The 21,193-nt window shown below is 42.5% G+C and overlaps 1 protein-coding gene across 1 annotated transcript in view; it reads right to left on the bottom strand.

Annotated features, from left to right (window-relative positions):
- GJA3 (gap junction protein alpha 3) overlaps positions 1–17,565 on the bottom strand; it is a 257,445-nt gene extending 239,880 nt beyond the window's left edge. The window contains exon 1 of the mRNA XM_086933470.1: positions 17,450–17,565. The gene's annotated coding sequence lies outside the window, so the exon portion shown is untranslated. The remainder of the gene's footprint in view (positions 1–17,449) is intronic.
- Between the last annotated feature and the right edge of the window lie 3,628 nt (positions 17,566–21,193).

Genomic DNA, 21,193 nt, shown 5'->3' with positions numbered 1-21,193 from the left:
ATACAGGCATGGAGATTGTGTAATGGACAGGACTCAATATATCTCTTACTCGCACAGACACTGCTGTGTTGGTACACAAGAAGACCTCTTTAAGTTATACACATGGCAACTGTGAAGGAAGTCTTCAGAGAAAATCCTACAAAGAGAAACTTGGCTAGTTAACAACCCAGTCCTCGATTTTTAGGGGAATGCATGAGCAATTCTGGAAATTTCTTTCCATTGTTATCATAGTAACCATGGACTAATATAGCCAAGCGTGTAAAATGCCTTTGGCTAAAAATAAAAAACGAGGGCTGGTTTTAGGTTTACACATGGAATCTGGCTGCAATGAGGTCAGGTCTTCACCACACATGTAAAGCTTTGATACATATTTTGTAATTTGGGAAACAGCAAAGAGGAAGATTTAGAAAATAACATGGGGGGAATGTAATTCTTCATTTACTGCATTGTAGACAAGGATGTTTAAAAGAGAGAAAGCTAAAATAACACTGTTTATAGGTTACAAAAATGTGGTATGTCGTACCTAAATTGGGAGTTGCCATGTATGCTGAGCCATATCAAACTGAGCTCCAGGAAATCCAATAAAAAGAGAACATCAGAAGTGAAGGAGATTCATCGTGATGTTTGAAACTGGACATAAAGTATCCCATTTGAAATATTAATTTATAGATGCACTCTGCGGAAAAACTAAAATATGAACATATGAAAATGCTTAGTATCAAATAAACTTAGGAAATTATATAGATGGTAGAAACTCATAATCATATCCACGGAGTTTCCAGCGAGCAAGGTTATCAGTTAACACTGTGGGTGGAAAGCAAAACTGAAAGGGGCTTTTTTTTTACTGGATTGAATTTTAATTAATTGAATATTTAATTGCGTATTAAGTAAGTAGTGTTTTTTTAACTTTATTCTAGATTTGAAATATATATATATATATATATATATATATATATATATATATATATATATATATATATATATATATATATATATATATATATATATATATATATCCTCGCTCTCTGCCCCAAGGTACGAGGCACTCTTTTCAGCGGGTGCAGTCCAAGCGCGTCGGAGCCTCGCGCTCTCTATATTCAAGCTCGATCCCTCCCGGTCCCAGGTGGGAAATAAAGACTGCACACACGGGAATCTTCAATTCAAAAAAGCAACTTTACTCGCACAGATGCGTTTCGGAAGCCACGCTTCCTTCCTCAATGTTGTTACTTCGCAACGCGCGCCAGAGCGCCATTTTATTTCAAATGCACACACAGATTTGGTATAGGACATAGAGAGAGGACAGGCACGCGAGCGCCATGTTGCTAGTACATGTAAATAAACAATAACATAGCATTAGATTAATATTGTCACCACAATTTTTCTATGGCAGTTTTAAAGTTAGAGCGAACATTTATAAATTGAAAAACGTTCTTCTCAATGTGATGTCGCCCTGAATCGGCATTTAACCTCTCTTATGTTATTACGCAAAGGCACGGGATGAGATCTCGCCGTGGATCGGCCTATGGCAACCACCCAGGTTGCCTATTCGGTCCCCAGAGCCCAGTGCACTGAAATGTCCCAAAGACACCCTGTGTTGTTCTTCGGAACAAAAAAAGTTTCATTATACTATATAGTTAACAAAAAATCCTACAAAATCCGATCTCAAGAATACACATTGGTCAATCATTACATTCATTTGGTAGATTAATCTGATCAATCTATCCAATACTAAAGCATTATCATTTACGGTAGGAAGTTCATAGCAAATAACAGAATCCTTTTGGGTTTTCCTTTGTGTTCATATATGTATGTTAACCTGTTCAAGATTGGTCGCTACACTCTATTACTGATTCATTGTCATTCAACTGCCTAAGTGTACTGTTAATTCCTCTCCACAATTTAATCCCCCAGGGGCCTTGGTCTGGCAATCTATATTATGTCGGGATTCCAGTCTACGGAGTTTTTGTAGCCTGTCTCCTCCCCTGATATTTTCGGAAATTGCGTCTAAGCAGTAATATTGCAAGAGACTTCTGTCGCTGTTATGTTTAATAGAGAAGTGTCTCGCGACAGGATATGTAAAGTCTCTGTTGGCTATAGCCCGCATATGCTACAGGATACGCAATTTTACGGGGTTGATGGTACTCCCTATGTACTTGAGCCCACATGGGCATTTGAGGCAGTAGACTGCAAATGGCGTGGTACAGGTTAGGAACTGATTGATTTTCCTTTTCTGTCTACACCCTGTGATCTCATATGTGTAAACCCTTTTACTGCTGGCACAGGCCTTGCAGCGTCCACAAGGGAAAAAGCCCTTCACATCTTTCAGCTTTCCTGTTTTCGTGGGAATGGGAGACAAGTGGCTTTGTACCAGAGTGTCCCTTAATGACCGAGCTCTTTTGAAGGTGATTAGGGGATTGTCAGGCACATCACTTCCTATGATATTATCACTTTTCAAAATGTGCCAATGTCTCTTCAGAATTGTTCTGAGTTGTTGGCAATCTTGGAGGTAGGGGGTGATCATTCTGAATTTCCCTGTGTCAGTCATGGGTTTGCTCTTTTTGATGAATAGGGTGTTTCTCGATGGTATCCTAACCCTTTCTAGAGTGTTCTGTAGCAATTTTTTACTGTACCCCCTGGCTTCAAATCTCTCATTACTCTCCTTTGCCGCAAGCTCAAAATCTTCATTGGTTGAACAATTGCGCTTCAACCTTAATAGCTCGCCATAGGGTATGCTTTTGATAAGTTTTTGGGGGTGGTTACTGGACACATGTAGCGTACTATTTCCTGCCTTTATAGAAAATAAAGGGAGGTTTTGATCTTGTTCTCTGTCACCTCCACTTTTAAATCTAGGTACACTGCCTCACTTGTGCTAGCCTGGCCAGTGAAGATCAGGTTACAGTCATTCTCATTCAACACTGCAATGTATTGATGAGCTGTCTCAACCGAGCCATTCCATACTATGCAAAGATCGTCTATGTAACGATACCATGAAACGATAGAGTTAGACCATTGCTCCTTCTCCGGGGCCCAGGCCTCCTGCTCCTCCCACCAGCCGATGAATAAATTTGCGTAGCTGGGGGCGAAGCAGGAACCCATGGCTGTACCGGAGAGCTGTCTATATAGAGCATCCTGAAACAAGAAAATGTTGTTATGGAGACAGAATGCAATTAACTCCATCAGCATGCTATTGTGTTTGGCGTATTTCAAAGATCTCTTTCCTAGAAAGTAATCTATCGCCTTCATCCCTTGTGCATGCTCGATGCTCGTGTAGAGGCTGGTGATATCAAGTGTCAGTAGGCAATACCCTGGGTGCCAGTCAATAGTTTCGATTTTTTCAATGAAATCGGCAGTGTCACGAATATATGACTTAAGTCCCAAAACCATTTCAAACAAAAAGTGGTCTAAGAATTTAGAGAGATTCTCAGTGAGGCTGCCCATAGATGAAATAATAGGGTGCCCCGGTGGCTTGTCCATCCTCTTATGTACTTTGGGCAAGTAATAGAAGGTGGGGGTAACTGGATGTGTTGTTTTAAGAAAAAAATATTCTTCAGTCTCGAGCATCTGTTTATCACGCAATTTTTTGAGTAATTCATGTAACTCATCAATACTTGATTGGTATCGTTGTTTGGTGGTTAGTTCATAGCAGGTCTCGTCTTGTAGTTGGCGCATAGCTTCCTGGATGTACTCCTCCCGTAACAATATGACCACGTTACCACCCTTGTCTGAGGGTTTACAGACTATGGAAGTATCCGCGGCCAGTGTTTTCAAGGCCGCCCGTTGTTTTTCGGTCAGATTGTTCCTTCATCCAGATACTTTTTTATGCATGCGCATATTCCTTAGATCCTTGATCACCAGTTCCGAAAAAGTGTCTATCATATCCGTTTGTGTTGGAGGTACAAACTTAGATTTAGGTTTGAGACCACTATTCGGACTTCCTGTTCCACCTCAACTGCCCTCAATCTCTGAGTCAGGGTTTCTGTCGGTGTTGGCATCACCACTGCCGCACTCTCATGTCGTAGTTCTTCCAGCAGTTCCAGGGATGTCAAATCACTGACTTTTAGGAGATCTGTGTCTTTAAAACGTGATCGGATCATTTTTGCTTCATCTGTAGTTGGTTTAGTTTTGAAGTACTTGTGTAGACGGAGCCTTCTAATGAACTGAAATAGATCGATTCTGGTCTGAGTGTACTCGAGATTGTTATTAGGGAAGAAGGTTAATCCCAGTTTGAGTACTGATTCTTCTTCGGATGAAAGAGTTCTTGCAGATAAGTTGATGATTGTAAGGTGATCTGTATGTCCTTCAGATCCTACCATCTTGCTCCCCTTTTGCCTCTCGCTTTGCGTGCTGGAGCCTCCGCGGTCACCGCTTTCCCTCTTTCCCTTGCTTTTCCGACCACCTCTTCTGGTTTTCCTCCGTTTTCTGGGGGTTTGTTCTTCCCTCCCCTCAGCCAGTTCATTCGGATCAGTTGGAACTCTTGTTGAAAAGGGGTATCCTCTGTGTGTTTCGGGGTACGCCTGGTTTCATCTTCTGATTGTTCTCCCTCTGTAACTTCAGACTCAGATGTTTCCACATTCGTTGGTGCAGCCGCACCAGCCGCTTTGTTCTTGCTAATCAGACCCTTCCGCGTTTGATCATACTTTTTAGCGAACGTAAGGACTCGCCCCATGGCGTAGTCCCTTTCGTCTCTGTCAAATTTTTCTTGTTTCCGTGTACGGATTTTCACCTCGTATTTTTCCAGTCATTTCTTCATCAGGGCCCTCAACTGTTCCTGCTGTTCCTTGTCTTCATTCAGTGCTAGTTCCGTCTCCAAGGTTTCAATGTCCTGGAGGACCTTGTCCCTGTCACTCCAAGTGAATTGTACCAGGATTTCCAGCATCCCTTCACAAGATTTGGCAATGTGTGCTGCCCATGTTTCCAGGAGCAGAGGGTGCGGGTTCTCGTAGGCGGGGATTGTAAATATCCGCAGACCCCTTGGCACTCTTTTTACTTCTATGTACCCCTGAAGTGATGTGCCTTCCCACCACTTGCGGAGCTCACGCAGATGAAGAAACGACTGGAAAAATACGAGGTTTATTTATATATATATATATATATCATAGCCATTTTCCGCAAATACAAAAAAAGAATGCGGCACGCCACGGGACAGCACAATAGTTTATTGTGCACACAAAAAACGACACGTTTCGTCAGTGAGCCTTTGTCTAATGATGCAATGTGCTCGTTGCCAAAATAAATAGTTTTACAGTTCATGAATATAGACAACACACTTCTTACAACGCTAAACCTGATTTATACAATTATAACGTAACAAAACTGAAAATCATAATACTCTTGATTTCGAATCATGATTAAAATGCATAAACGTACAACCAAAATTTCATGTTATAGACTGTTATCTTCATTAAATTTGGATTGGATTATAATTAACAAAGAACACTATGGATTCAGACTGCCCAGTATCAATTCAAATAAGGATATTCTATCATTGACTCATTGATATTTGCCATATATATATAATCGTACTATGACACTTTGTAAGCATTATAAATTTGATGTTCAGTATGCAATTCCTTTAAATTGATGGGTTGTCCGGAAACTTTATTAGTTGCCAATCGGCACATTTCGAGTCCCTGTTTTGAATATGAAAACTTTATTAATTTCTTCGTATGCATTAAAGAATCATAAATCATTCAAAAGCAAGTTAATGCATTTTGATCATGAAATAAAAAGCAGCAGGAACACAAGGTTGATAAATAGAAAACATGGCTACACACATCAATTAAGTATGGAAGCTTCTCAGGGCATAACTGACACCCAAAAAATCATTTTTGAAGTGAAATCGTCTTTCTTCAGAACTGAAATTGACGTAGTCGAAAATCGACCTTAGAAATGTTATGAAAATATCAGGAAGACCACCAATTCTGTCAGTCCTGTTATGATGAGCAACCCAATTGAGGGATATGTCTCATGAGTCTTTGAGAGGAAATAAAAACAATAAGGAAACTGCCTATTCTCCCTCCAATATGACCTAAGGGCATCTATCTGGTCATTCTTGAGTGAGGTCACCCGGAACAATTGTACCGAAACAATAATAAGCACTAAACTGCTTCATCCCTTTCAAGTCCAGATTCAAGGGATGATTATTTTTTTTATCTGAAACATTTTGTGCATGTTTGACAGCAAATCAAGACAATATAAGCAGACAGCAGCTAGACAATGTCACACTCAGGCTGGCGTAAATCAGATCAATGGGACTCTCTGGCCCAGCAGTGCAAACAGCAACAACAATAAACAATACAGTAAAACAAAACAACGATGCACCCACCAGCAGCACCACATCCCACCTTGATCATGATACGGTTTGCAGCACGCCTCCCATCACTCCCATCCCACCTGCAACTGTGGCATGATTATGCTGTGAGTGATCTGACTTCGAGCTCAAGAGAGCATTCCTGCTGGGAGCATGGTTCCAAATGCATACCACAAAAGACTGCCCACCCTTCCCATATTTTGTAATATTTCTTTGGGTATGCCCTTGCTATATAGATATGGCCCTCCAACTACGATCTATGTCCCCCTTTCCAGCACTCGAAGGAGGGGCCAGGTATCCTTCCATGATTTCACAATATCCTGTTTGGCAATTGAAAGCCACAGCCAAAGCAAGACCCGCTTGTATCCGTTGCCATTCACCCACTCTGTGATGTGCAACAAGGCGCAGTTGCGGGGTCCTTTGTAAGGTATGTCCCAACATCCCCTCTCAGAAGGGAACCAAAATATCACAGCTCCAGACTGTGTGTTGAAAATCTCCTGACTCTGTCTGACAGTGAAAGTAGCTGGCAGATTCAATCAGCCCATTCTCTGCAGTCTCTCCCTTGTAAAATAGTCCTGCTGTAGGTAGTGCAGCTGTATCAGGCAGTATTGGGAGACCGCCTCTCACTGAGATGCCAGCGCCACCCTCCAGTCCTCATCCATAAGGGGGCGTAAGTCACGAGTCTAAACCTCCTGAAGGGTCCCAAAGGCTTCTGGGTCATTGAGGCCTGAGGAAGGACAGACGTTGGAAATCTTACGCAGTGGATGGTCCGTCAGGAGTATTTTTTCCTCCAGTGGGCTGAATTTTCGGATATCATCCAAATGTGCAATATAGATTAAAACGGCATGAAGGAGTTGTAAATATTTATAAAATTGGGTCCAATGGAGACCATGCTCCCCTTTGAAATCAGCGAAGGTCCTAAGTGAATTGTCTTTAATTATGTCTTCCACCCATCAGATGCCAATAAGGTCTCAGCACTGGGACCCCTACACCTTAGCAACCTGACACATGTCAGTGCCCGCCCAAAGAGGAGTCCCCAGTGTAAGTCATCCTGTCCAACCCACGGACACTCAGCTACTTCCTTCCAGACCTTAAGGGCCACGCAGGTAGCCGGGTGGAGATGTGGAGGAGCCATTCCCCAAATTATAAATGTTGGAGAGGCGTCTCACCCAGTGCTCAACTCTCCATCTGAATCGTAAATATCTCGGACTTTCCTTCACCATAGGTATCGTGAAGTATGAGTCTTTTAAATCCAGTTTCACTAACCAAATATTTCAATGTAACGGTTCCACCCTACCCTGCCATCTGCCGAACATTAAATAGGGGTTGGCATACATATTATTGAAAGAAAAAGCTATACACTTAGAGGCATTAAGGCATAACCTGGACAATTCTCCGAATTGTGAAAACACATCCGCTATTTTATGCATACTTGTATGCAAGTCTCGAAAATACAATAACTTGTCATCTGCATAGAGTGACACAGAGTGGATTGTGCCATCCATGGGAATGCCATATGGGACCATAGCCTGCCGCAGACATTGGGCAAGAGGTTCGAATGCAAGGACGAACAGTAACGGTGATAAGGGACAACCCTGACGCGTCCCGCAATAAATAAAATACGCTGGCGATATAATCAAACCCGTTTTTGCATGGGCTGTGGGGTTAGTGTAGAGCAACTTGATCCAATTACAGTATGCTAGAGGCAGCCCAAACTTGGACAGGACAGCCAACATACAAGGCCAGGTCAGAGTATTAAAAGCTTGGCCTGTATCCAAGGATAAACAGCCAGCATGAGGAGCATTTGCTGCGTCTGCATGCAGGATAGCAGAGAACCGGTGAATATTTAGAGAGTTGCTGCATTTGGGTACAAACCCACACTGATCTACGTGTATGAGCTGAGGGAGCATGGATAATAGCCGAGATGCCAGGAGTTTACTGAGTATCTTATACTCCGTATTAAGGATTAAGAGGGGCCTGTAGGATGTGAGCTAGAGAGGAGCCTTATCAGGTTTCAACCAGGAGGTAACCAATGCCATTCTAGTTATGGGGGGTAATGTACCTTCGGCTAGGGAGATAGTGTAAAACTGCAGAAATGTAGGGATCAGTGCTGTGGCGAAGGTCGAGTAAAATTCAATAGGTAGCCAGTCAGAGCCCAGAACTTTGTTACGAGCTAGTGACTTGATCGCCAAACGAATCTCTGCTATTGTAATCGGGGCTGTCATGGTCCGGGCATCAGAGTAGGAAATAACTGGGAGGTCTATCTTTGCAAGAAAACACATGATAGTGTCTGTCATGTCGGACTGGGGAGCAACATATAGGGTGGTATAGTAGTTTGGAATGTGGAGTTTATTTCAGTCTGGGTGGTGACTAGCGAGTGTTGGTTAGTATTGAGTGCCTATATGAGATTGGGGTATCTCGGAGGTGCAATTTATTTTGCCAATAAGGTGCCGGCACGGTCCGCCTCAGAATGTGTCCGTAGCGTGTATACATTAAAGTCAATCACTCGAAGACGTTCTAGCAGCTCTGCATTCTGAATCCTAGCTGACTTCAAGTGTGTCAAACCATCTTCGCTCTCCTGAGCCGCCCTCTCCTGTGCCTGCAATTCCCCCTCCAGCTCTGTGAGGTCCTTAACCGTTTCCTGTCTACATCCCACTGAGGAGCTCAATGAGACACTTCGGATCGTCACCTTAAAGACTTCCCATTCCAGGAAGTGAGTCGTTGCTGTACCCTCATTAAGTGTGAAGTATGTAGTTATGGCCGTATCTAATGTGTCTCTGTATACCTGGTCCTTCAAATGCATGGGTTGCATTCGCCAAGTCGGGATAGGTGTGGGAAGACGCTCCCCTTGGATTGTTAATTCTATGGGATTGTGATCTGAGATTGTCTTGCCAAAATAAGAACAGTCTGAAATTGACGATGACAGCCCAGACGAGCATAGAAAATAATCCAGGCGGGTGTGTAGCTTGTGGGGGTAGGATAGAAGGAATATTCACGCATATCAGCATGTTGGGACCTCCAAATATCTTCTAGAGTCCAATGCCGGGCCCAACGTGTCAGCGCAGCAGCTTGGGAGCGGCCAGCAGTGTTCGACAAGGGAGGGTGGGACCGGTTCATGCATTCATCAAATACCGCATTAAGATCCCCTCCTAATAACCATGGATAGTGTGACCAGTCTGAAAGTGCCAGGGAGAGCCGGGCCAGAAAGGCATCTTGATCTACATTTGGTGCATAAAGGGACACTAACACCACTTGTGTCCCATCTAAAGTTCCCCGTAGGAGCACATACCGCCCTTGATCATCAATCCTACTCTCAGTAAGAGAGAAGGGGACTCCCTTCTGTACCCATATTGCAGTCCCTCTAGAAAAGGCGGAATATGCTGTGGCATAAAATTGCCCCCTCCAACGCTGCTGCGGTTTCATGGTGTCAGAGGACAGTAGGTGTGTTTCCTGCAAATAAACTATTTGGGCCTTGTGGCGGTGTAATTGTGCTGCTATGCGATGGCGCTTGTGAATCATACCCATGCCCCTGACAATCCAGGATATGATAGTGTAGGATTCGGGAACAGCCATCATGAGGGCACTGTGGTGGAACTCCCCACTCTGGGGCCACGTTAGTTTTCAGCCAGTTTTCGATGTAAGTCATCGGGTTTGGGCCCTCCAGTCCATCCGGAAATCCAACAATTCTCAGATTATTTTGTCGGGCCGGTCCTTCAGCATCATCTGCTTGAGTCTGGAGGGAGTTGATCTGTTGTCGCATCTGCCCTATTTGTTCGTCATATTTTAACCTTTTTTATCTATAAATTGAAATAATTTTTTTATTAAAATATATTCACATCATTTTAATTAATTTTATTAATTGTTTTACATGATCATTAATGCATCGTAAAACATTATGTTTTTTACTTTAGATGGGAATGTGTTTTTCATTGAAATTTTTAATATAAATTAATATATTTAAAATAGTTAAAGATTTAAATCAAAATTAAGTTAATATTGCTGTAACATTTTTAGTATGTTCTATTTTAAAATAAAAACATGAAATTAATTTGCATAAATATTTAACATAAAAAGTGTTCTTACTATTTTTTCTGGTAAATACGTTTTTTTTACATTCCCTGTTCTTTACCATAGGGAGACTCCACAGTTCGGGGGAGATCTCCCTGTGGTAATGTATCAGGAAAATTAAAAAAGCTTATTAAACTATATTATTAGTTAGTAAATATATTCAATTGGTCTGATAAACTGTCAATCACATTTATCTTCTGCCCGTCACAACACTTGACAGTGGCACAGCCCAGTATACTCACTAGCTACTTTCATTATGAATGACTGCACAAAGCCCTTCCATATTGTTCACAGTCCTGTAAAAATAGTTTCCTTCTTTTCAGCGCCAAAGCTTTTATACATTGGTTTTTCTATTTTATTTTTCTAATGTTAAAATTAAATACAGACCAGGTATTTTGCCTTCTTTTTGCGTGTCCAGTTAGAATGTGATTTATTTTCAGTTTTTTCAAAAAAGTTATAACGTTTAACACTGTAACTGCCTGCGTTTTGAGAGTTTGGTTAGGTGGCAATTTATTCTAATTTCCTTCACAAATAATAGTGAAATGAGCATCACAACAGAAAGGCTTGTTATTTCAAAAACATCACTAGTAAAATGGCGACATCAGTTAATGATTTTTTACTTTCAGACTTTTAATGTAGGCAATGACAGCGACAGCCAGGTAGTCACATTGTTTCTTTTTCCCTTCTTGTGTACCTTTAAGCTTATTATAAACAGATATTCATTCTACAGCCTGCCAAGGCAAGACCAATTGGCTTTGCCAATGCTTATTTAACACGTGTTACTGGACTCGCAAGCATTTGAAACCAATACAGAAACTTATGTTACCAAGTTTCTTCTGAATATCATTTCATTGAAAAAAAGAACTCCTGATATCTCTCGCCAGGGGTATGATAATACCAGGATCTCAATAGCTCAAACGTTTAGCAATCACAGGTCTCAGTGGTGCTCATGGAGGTTATCTGGATGTAAGAGTTCTGTTTGCCCATTCAATCACTGACATCGACGATCGGCGTTCCTTGTCAGATATTTCTGTAATCATGCTGTCAATGTATATTTCCATTCTGCCCATTGCAGTTGATTCCGCAAGTCCAGTAATATGAATATTGCAAAATCTTGACCTATATTGTAGGTTTTCCTTTTTGTTGCAGATTGTCTCTTAAGTTGTATTCTAGCAGCTGTAGCCTTTCATTGATAGCAGTAGATCTCTCCTATATATCATTCATAAATTGTTCTGCTCCACCTAATCTGGTATTTTGTTAGTCCACTCTTTCCCCCACTACTTCAGGGCAAGTAGTCAGTTGTATTGTCTATTTATTGCAAACTGTTTTTCTTTTGGAGGAGGATGGTTTTCATATCTTCCTCTCAACCTTCTGTATTATCAGTTGATTTGTGAATCTCGATTTATAAGGTTCGCAGTAATTCATCCCTTGAAGAATCGCTTTCATTTCAAAGTTAAGTTTCCACTGTTATTGTTACTTTTACCCATGTTGTCAATATTGTTTGGTGCAGTGTCCTCCAGATTGTTTGTGTTTTTTATTTTATTTGTATAGGGCCGTAGGACAGTTCTTAACTGAAGTGCTATCTAGCCTCTGTAGCTTATTTGAACTGCGGGCCTTCATGCTGCATAATCTATCACTTCATTTGAGATGCCGCCCTGGCCTCGTAGTCCACTCAACAGTCAAATAGAAACAGCAAAGTCTGACTTATGCAGGATGGACGACAGACTGCAGTTTTATCCATGTTCCTTCCAGTCAAGTCTTAACAGTGGCATCTTTAGGTTTATCATAAATGTGGTAGAGGCTTTCAATGCATAACACAGGGTGTTGTCTATTGGAATGGCAGCATTTGACATCTGTTAATTGTTTTTAGGTCAAGCCTAGGGAGCGCGCATTCTCTGTCTGAAATCCCGCCTGCTGCTTGCCATTGGTTCACTACTGCATTGCTCTTCTTTCGTGGCTCCTTATTGGTTGGTGCTTCCGATACATAATTTCCGTTTTGTGCTGAGGAGCACCGACCATCTACAGTTTACTTACACTGTAAGTGTTTATAGAAGGGACTACTTCTTTTATTTCCTGCTAACCATGGCACCCACTTCATGGACCTCCATGCGCATAACTTTAATATGCATGGACGCTGTGCTTGATGTCAGGGCCGGCTCTAGGCATGTGCAAGCTGTGCACCTGCACAGGGCCACCAAACCCCAGGGGCCACCACGCCAATATATATCCTTAATATATTAATCCTCTGAGGATGGATACATATTTGCGTGGTGGCCCCTGGCAGGGATTTGGCGGCCTCCGGCTCTGTTCCACTTCTAAACTCCCTGACCCCCTCCCCTCTTTACTGGCCTGCACGCTACGCCCCGCCCGGACCCCCTCTTCCGGGGCCCCCTACCTACGCTCCCTGCTCAGGGCCACCATGAGCCTAGAGCCGGCCCTGTTGATGTTTTAGCACAGCACCCGCTTTCATGATGATTTTTTTATTACCATGGCGCCTGCTTCACAGGCTGCCCCGCACATGTACATGATACATGTACAACTGGTTTACAACTGAATTGCTAAGAGGCCCTGCTCCAGACACTGAATACACATTGCTGGTTGGCTGTTATCAACTCTCCAACTGCAGGCAAAGATGCAGCCTCCAGGAGCAGGAAGACTTGAGTGGTATTAACTGTGACTTCTCAGCAGGGATTAGACATTTGAGAAGGAGACACTACTAGTTGGCATTTTCACAGTTCTTCCTTTTGAAGTGGAGATCCATAACGAGGATGCTTCCCAATGGAGGGTTCACTCGGGCAAGATATCTAGGTTTTTCCTGCTCAAAGCTTTTTGTCCCAAAGAAAAAGGCTTCAGCTGAACCTCACAGTAAATGAATATCTGGCCTTGTGGAGCCCTGTCTGGCTATAGCTGCCAGCCTTGTGCTACTGAAGGATTTAAAAAAAAAAAAAACGGGCTAATTCTAGAGGGAACAACTTGGACGGTGGAGAGGAGCATATCCACGCCAGCAGCGACAAGGCATCTGCGACAATAAAGTTCTACTTTATCCTGCTAAAAGAGCTTTCTACAAAGCTGAAAGATTCACTGGAAGCTTGACAATGATATATAAGATGTAGAGGAGCCCTTTCTGGCGTCAACACATTTCATTACCCTGCTAGAGGATTTGAGAATTGAAAAAATCCTATAAGTCCTAAGATAAAAACTTTGACTAGTGTGACCGGCTTTGCCTAATAGAGATTTGCAGTAAGGTAGGCCTTAAATCGTGCATAAATCGTGATCAGTTCTGACCTGTTTCTTTTAAATGATGCTTTAAGTTTTTATGGTGTGTATAGTATTTAAAATAAAAAAAATATATGACCAGTTTCCGTTACTTAGCATGCATTCTTTGGGCAATTACCCTCTGTATGTAATACAGTTGGTTGGCTGGGGGTTGAGCCGTTTCTCTTAAAACTGTTTTGGGACAGAACCAGCTATGTCTGTTCAGTTGGTCTGTGTGCTACTCAATGGAAAAAAGGCAAAACAGACAATTTTAGTGCCTCAGTCAATATCTCATACTTCCTCCAGATTATTCTGCTATCTCTGGAACAAGTAATTCCATTTTTTATGTGTAGGCCACATTGGTTTTCAAGCATCCACCTTCAGGGCTTTATAAAGCTGTATGCTAGGGTTGTTCCTGCTGAGGCAGGCTTGGTCTTATTGCTGCAGAGTAAGGCAAGTTGTATTCTGGCCCTTCAGAAACTGTCAAAGTCCCATGTTTAATATAGGATGACAATCACATGGCTCATATCTTTAAATTATTTTTTGTAGACCGGAGCACAACATTATAGTAAATTGAGAACAGTGGTATGGGGGCGGGGGCTGTTTAGTGTTCTAAATTTAAAAATGGGTGTCCCGGTGGGAGTGGTGGTGGTTCGCGCTCCAGAACTGGAATCAGGATTGTGGGCCTGAATTTTTCACCAGTGGTGTTTCCTCTAGTGCTGACCTGCTGCTACCCTCATAGGCGAGAGATAACCCTGGCACATGTTGTCCCCCTTTCTGCATTATAATGACCAACAACCATGCACTGCATCCCCCATAGGACTTAAGATGGAGGCAGATGTGCAATTAAGGGCTGCAGAACAAGAGGGGATGAGGAGAAAGAGGAGGCGACAGAGCTACAGCCACGGTTTGCAAAATGATAGGCGTGCAGAATAAGATTGAGAACATCATGCTTCCTCTGTAGTGCCTTTATTGTAGTGCATAGAAGCTTCACCGTCCATGCCAAGCTCTCCTTTGGTAGCCTAGTACGTGTAAAGCAACCAGTGGCTGAACCAAAGCCCCATTATGTATTTTTTGTATTATTTGTGACATGAGCTCCAGCAAACATCCAGCAAGACCATGTAAACAAATGATGGTTTCAAGGACACATTTTATGGTTTAGGGTAGGGATGGGTTTTTTGGTGACAAGGGTATTGTTAGGGTTTAGGGTTGGTGTTGGTTTTTGGGTGGCAAGGATATTTTTGGGGGTTTAGGGTGTGTTTAGGTTTTTGGATGGCAAGGGTAATTTTAGGGTTTAGAGTGGGTATGGAATTTTGGGTGGCAATGGTATTGTTAGGGTTCAGGATGGGTTTGGGTTTTTGGGAGGAAATGGTCATTTTAGGGTTGAGGGTGGGTTTGGGGTTTTGGGTGGTAATGGCAATTTTAGATTTTAGGGTCCGATTAGGTTTTTGGGTGGCAGGGGTATTTTCAGTGTTTAGTGTGGGTATGGGTTTTTGGGTGGTAAGGTTATTTATAGGGGTTAGGGTGGGTATGGGATTTTGGGTGTCAAGTGTATTTTTAGGATTTAGGGTGGGTTTGGGGTTTTGGGTGGCAAGGTTACTTTTGGGGTTTAGAGTAGGTGTAGGATTTTGGGAGGCAATGAGTATTTTAGGGTAGGTATGGTCTTTGGGGTGGCAAGGGTAATTATTGGGTTTAGGGTGTGTATTGGTTTGAGGGGTTATGGGTGTTAATATTGATTTAAAAAATATAACCATATATAATATATATATATATATATATATATATATATATATATATATATATATATATATATATATATATATATATATATATATATATATATTATTTATATATATACACACACCCACACAAAAATATGGTTTGTACCTACCTTTTACATTGCCTCACATGTCTTAATTTATATAAATAGAAAGGGTTTATACTTAGCTGTGAAATACTTACATTTGTGTGGTAAAGGAATGTGTGATAAAGGCATAAGTGTGGTAAAAATTGTGTTGTGATGGAAATGCATGGTAATGGCACTTACCTTGTAATACCCGTGTTGCAATGGCACGCGTGGTAATGGAATTTATTGCTTCATCATTCATCCCTCACAGAAACCTGCTTTTACTTTCTAGGCGTTGGATTATTTAATTTTGAGGACGCTCAGCCAAAGCTCATATCAAGACTGAGACCTCACGCTTCCTAGTTATCAATTCAGCTTCCTTATGCATTATATTGAAAGTCACTGGTAACTTCACAGCAGTGACCTCTGAGTGATTTAATCTTAACACATAAGTGTGGCCTTATTACAATTGCCATGTTTCCCGAAGATGTATGTGCCATGTCTCTACTTTATGGGTAGACAATAGCAATGATCACTACATGGTGGAAAAGACACAAATGAGTAGCAGAATTCAGCATTTCAGAGTTTCATAGCAGTGTGTTAACAGGTAGTGAGCATGTGTGTGTCTAGTGAACGACTACCCAGGATGCGATGATAGTGATGTCTCAAGTGAAGTACTTTTTAAACATTCAGTAATATTGATATTGAATATCAGTGAAAAGAAACTGCGGAAGGCCCTCTACACAATTTAAAAGCCAAAACTACCCGCAGCTCCATTAGTCTGGGCAGGTTTCGGGTAAGTGCAGCGGCGGCTCATCCGCTAAGGAGGAGGAGCATCGCGCCACTGCTTCAACCGCAAGCTGAATACAAAAAATAAAATGGTAATACCGTTCCGTTATTATCATTTAATTTTTTGAATTCAGATAGTAGTTGAAGCCAGGGTAGGTTAGGGTGGGCAGGGCGGCACTCCCCACGTCACTGGGAGGAGGAGTGGTGGCTGCATCATAACTGCGCATGACAGTTTGGCCTGCCGTCTCAGGCCGGCCAAACTGTCATGCGCACTTTGCATGTTCTCCACCCAGGTTGCATTTCAGCCTGGGTGGAGATCAGGACCAGCCTCCCAGTCCTTGACTGAGCTCCATGGGCAGCGCTGTGATTGGACGGGATTCTGGGAGGCTGTGTGCTTCCTGGTGCAGAGAGGAGGACGGAGTAGAGGCAGCGGCAGGTGGCAGTATTAAGGTAACTGCTTTTTTAAAAAAAATGTTTTACTCCTCCCTCCTCGTCCCAGCACCCCAGTTCGCTTCTGGGTAACTCCTCTGCAGGTGCATGGGTGGTTGGGGTCAGAGAATGCCTTCACATAGGCAAACAGGATGGTGCATAAGTGCAGGGCAACGTTAAAAGCCAGTAGAAGAGCTGGTTCATCATATTCTAAAATCTACCGCATGGGGTGGAGGGTTTGGTTGCCTACTTGCGATGGAGAATGGGCAAGTTGTGTTAACATGTAGATTGTGGCTTTGTTCGGAATGGAAGGCACTGGTGAGAGACAGTAAGTGTCAAATGGATATGCATGGTACCATAAATAGACACCCCAGGTTCTCAATTCAAAGCAAAAACAAACCATGAGTAAAACAATTCAAAATCCATGGTCACATAAATATAGTTAGGTTTCAGTAAAGCATGGGGCTACCGCCTGTACCAAAGTGAGTAGGATGGGACCTAGAAAATCTAGTGTCTGTATTACGAACCAATGGATAAACCTCTGCAATGAGCACAACATGATCTACATTCTAGCCTGCCCATTGTGAACTGGGGTAGTGTTTGGCCACCCAGATGGAAAATGTGACTGCCTTGCCCTGTGTAGACTAGTGTGTAATATGCAGATGGGACCAAATACACATTTGACAGACATGGGACTTGTAGGGAGGGAGTTATAAGTGACAATGACAGGCACAGGCCAGTAAAGATCTTACCTAGTCAGGCTGGCTTGAGAGCTGTCAATTTTCTGTGAAATTCACCAACTTGCCCTCATGGTCAATCGCTTCACAGTGATCTGAGAAGACAGCTTGAACATTGCTGTTGAACGTTCCTGAATGTGCAGTGATGGAAACAAAAAATTGGACACATCTCATGAGCGACAGAGTATAACTTTAATGCTGTTCAAATGCAGGCAATCAATAAAATTACATTAGTGTGGCCTCATATTGGACCTTGGAGGCACCACAGGTCACGTTGCAGAATAATTGTTTAGGGCATGTGCCTGGGTGTTGTAGTGAGTTGTGATAAAGCTTCAGAACATAGATGGTGGTTTGACCTTCTTTCTATTGTATATGTAAAAAGAAAACAGTGGATTCTAAATGGCTGCATTCCAGCTCAGTTGTAGGACCTCAATGATCATATCCAGAGGGGAGGCCAGGTTTGCCCTGGGAGGTGCAGCAGACTAGAGAGGGGTAAAGTACTTAAAATATCAACATGTTTTACAAATGTTTATATTTTTTAGCTCCTTGGAATTGTAAGGGCGGGTTGCCTTTAAGCAACAACGGCCAAAGAAACAACAATCGTTTCTTGCATTATGTCATTATTTTCTTGCATTGGTATTTTATTTCGTGGCATTTTCTAAGTGTGTTTCTGCACTACAAACCCATGAAATCGCAGTGGGGTCAGTTCACAAAGTCATTTCTAAGTATTGAAGTAGTACTAGAGGACTACTTCTTCATGTAGGCCTAACTGACTTTATTGATTGGCACAGAAATGTTCAACTTTCTGCTAGTAAAATAGCAAAGTGGGAGTAGTTCTGCTTTACTTCATATACTCATGCATGTATTTGGGAATTGGATCATTACATTGGCAGCCCTGCACATTCATGAGCTCAGACTGAACTACATTCTGGTGGGGATTGAAAATTTGGTGAGAACAATTAGTTCCCAGTTTGCAGAATGGCCTATCATCTAAGGAGATCCTTGGGATGCCTGTTTGTCAGGCCGCACTGGGGAAGTTCATGTATCAAACTATAGATGCAGGATTACATGGGATGACTGATTTATTGAAAGTGACTATCAGAGGTTTATTAAAGAATTCCATTCTTCATTAGACATTCCTGTGTTTAGTGACAACAGTCTTACTCTGCCCTCTGTGGTGCAGTGTTCTCATGTCTGAAGGAGTTATCTAAACCCTTTAGAGCTATTTAAGTGCTGTAAAAGGGATGCAATAATGAAGAATGCCGTGCCACAGAAACCAGGTTCATTCAAAAAGCAAAGTCGACTGTTCCATAGGGAAATAACATCTTTGTGGTCCTACAATAGGAAAAGCAGTTGAACTTAGTACGTAATTGTGATTGTGGGGGATTTTGACTTTCTGTTTCTTGAATAATAAGTCGGAGCAAGGCTCATTCTCAGTGTCACACCAGCAAGAATGATTGGTTTGTTCACTTTACTAGATGGTACTAGCGCACACATTACCTCTAAAACATCTCAGAGTTAGTGCATGGCCTGCAGACAGCAGATTTCGGAAACATAGGTTAGTAATTGCCTCTTCTAGTTTCCAAGCACTGCTTTCAGCAGTACATACTAATTTGGAGATGTTCTCAACTTAATGCAAGCGCTATTTTTATTTTTATTTGTATTTATTTATGGAGTTTTGTATAGCGCTAACATGACCCAAGAGGGTATCAGAGTGCTTTACATAACATCGTTCAGATACATTAGAAGGTAGAGGGTAATATACATACATTCAATTAACAGATAGAGTGTGGTAGGTAAGATAACATATGTTGAGAACCAGTAACGTGATACTTAAAGTCTTAGGATGTGAATTTGTTCATTAAAAGCATTTTCACTTCTTTTTTTGAAGGAGGAGGAGGAGGAAGGGATCCTGCGAACATCTGGTGGTAATGAATTCCAAATCGTCGGTGCGATACCTGAGAAGGCTCGGCCGCCTGTTCTGTTCTGTTTATGTGGAATGCTTGTGGTTTCATGAACGGAGAAAAGCAATGTGTAGATGTCTTCTGTCAGTTCAACCCAAAGAATGGATCATGGTATGTCTCATGGTTAATGATCTTTACTCAGTTGAAATAATAACGTTGAAGAAAGTGAAGGCCGCCCCAACTAGTCAAAAAAGAGGCATGGTTCCTAATCTAGACATGGTCGCCATACATTTTGTTGCTTTGTACTGTAATTCATGGTCAACTCCTCAATTGCATTTTTTTATTGTGGTTCCTTTTGTCTGGCAAGATGTTGCCCTCAGTGTAGAGAGTGACCTTTTTACTAATTTTCCATAAGCTATGACAACCAGGTAGGTTTGACTTTAATGTGCCAATGCATGCAAACTGTTTTTGCGAATGCCTTATTCCTTGCATTACCACATTAAAGCAAGATCTAGTAGCTTTGATAAAGCATGTTACATTTTAAAGCAGCTGGAGTGTTTGCGTGTTTAAAATTATGTGCGTACACGTGCATCTTGGGAGGGTTGTGCCATCGTTGGCGGTCCGACTGCCGCCTAGTCTGCGGTTCAACTGGCCGATTACAAGAAGTACGGTCAGACCGCCAGAAGAACGCCGGGATTTCGGATCCCGCGGCGGCATCAGTGGAGAAAGCGGCAGTCTATGGACACGGTGCAGAAGCCGTAACCACTGTGGTGATCACGACCTGCCTCTTCAAGGTGGGGATCCCGCCATGACAAAGTCGGTGGAAAGGCACTGAAGGGGCCCCAAACAGGGACCCAAGGTGTTTTAGTCTCTTGGGAATTGTGGCTGTGGGCACATTGTGTGCCTCCCTATGCCAGCACTGATGTGCACGCACTGTATGACATGCACGACATGGTGCATGGCAACAGAGCACTCGACTTGCAAGTGGCTCCGCACTGCAGCGACATGTGCTTCAGGCTCTCTTTATGAGACGAAGCATGCTGTTGTTGTCCAGCCCGGCAATAGTGCCCCAATATGGCGAACGGGATGCTGCCGGCCTGATGCAGTGGTGGTCCAGCGGTCAGACCGCTGAAATCATAAGCAGGGCCTAAGACATAAAAAAAGCCTGCTTCATTGAAAAAACACAAAGCAAAATGGATTACTTTCTCTATACAAGGCAAATATGAGATAAGTAATTTAATACATAATTATTTAGTGGTCCTTGAGATGTAAAATAGCCCTTAGTGAATTGCAATGCAAATACTTCATAGAAGGCAGAACAATACATAAAATAGCCTGTAGGATGAGGTGAGACAGAATTCATCTGAACATATTCAGGCATATTGAAAAAAGCATTTTGAAGAACCTTACGTAGTACTTGTCTAGTACACTTTTACTGTTAAACTTTTACCTACTCTTACATGCATTTGAATTGGCCCTAAAAAATCTTAAATGGAAATAAAGTAGACATGTTCAAAGAATATTCCTATAGAGTTAATACCACACCAACCCGAACACCACCCTCAGAGGCACCCTGATCTACCGACCCCCTGGACCACGCACACAATTCAGCGAGGACATCGCCGACTTCGTCAGCCCACATGCCCTCCCCTCCGCTGACTACATCCTCCTGGGAGACCTCAACTTCCATCTGGAGAACAACAACGACCGCAACACCAGCACCCTGCTCGACAACCTCACCAACCTGGGACTCAAGCAACTGGTGTCCACCCCCACCCACCTCGCCGGACACACACTCGACGCTGTCTTCTCATCCAGCAAGGACATCAACTTCAGCCACACCACAGAGCTTCAA

The sequence above is a fragment of the Lissotriton vulgaris genome, chromosome 8, assembly GCF_964263255.1.
Source record: "Lissotriton vulgaris chromosome 8, aLisVul1.2, whole genome shotgun sequence".
NCBI lineage: Eukaryota > Metazoa > Chordata > Amphibia > Caudata > Salamandridae > Lissotriton > Lissotriton vulgaris.
This window is presented reverse-complemented; position numbering and strand designations above follow the sequence as displayed.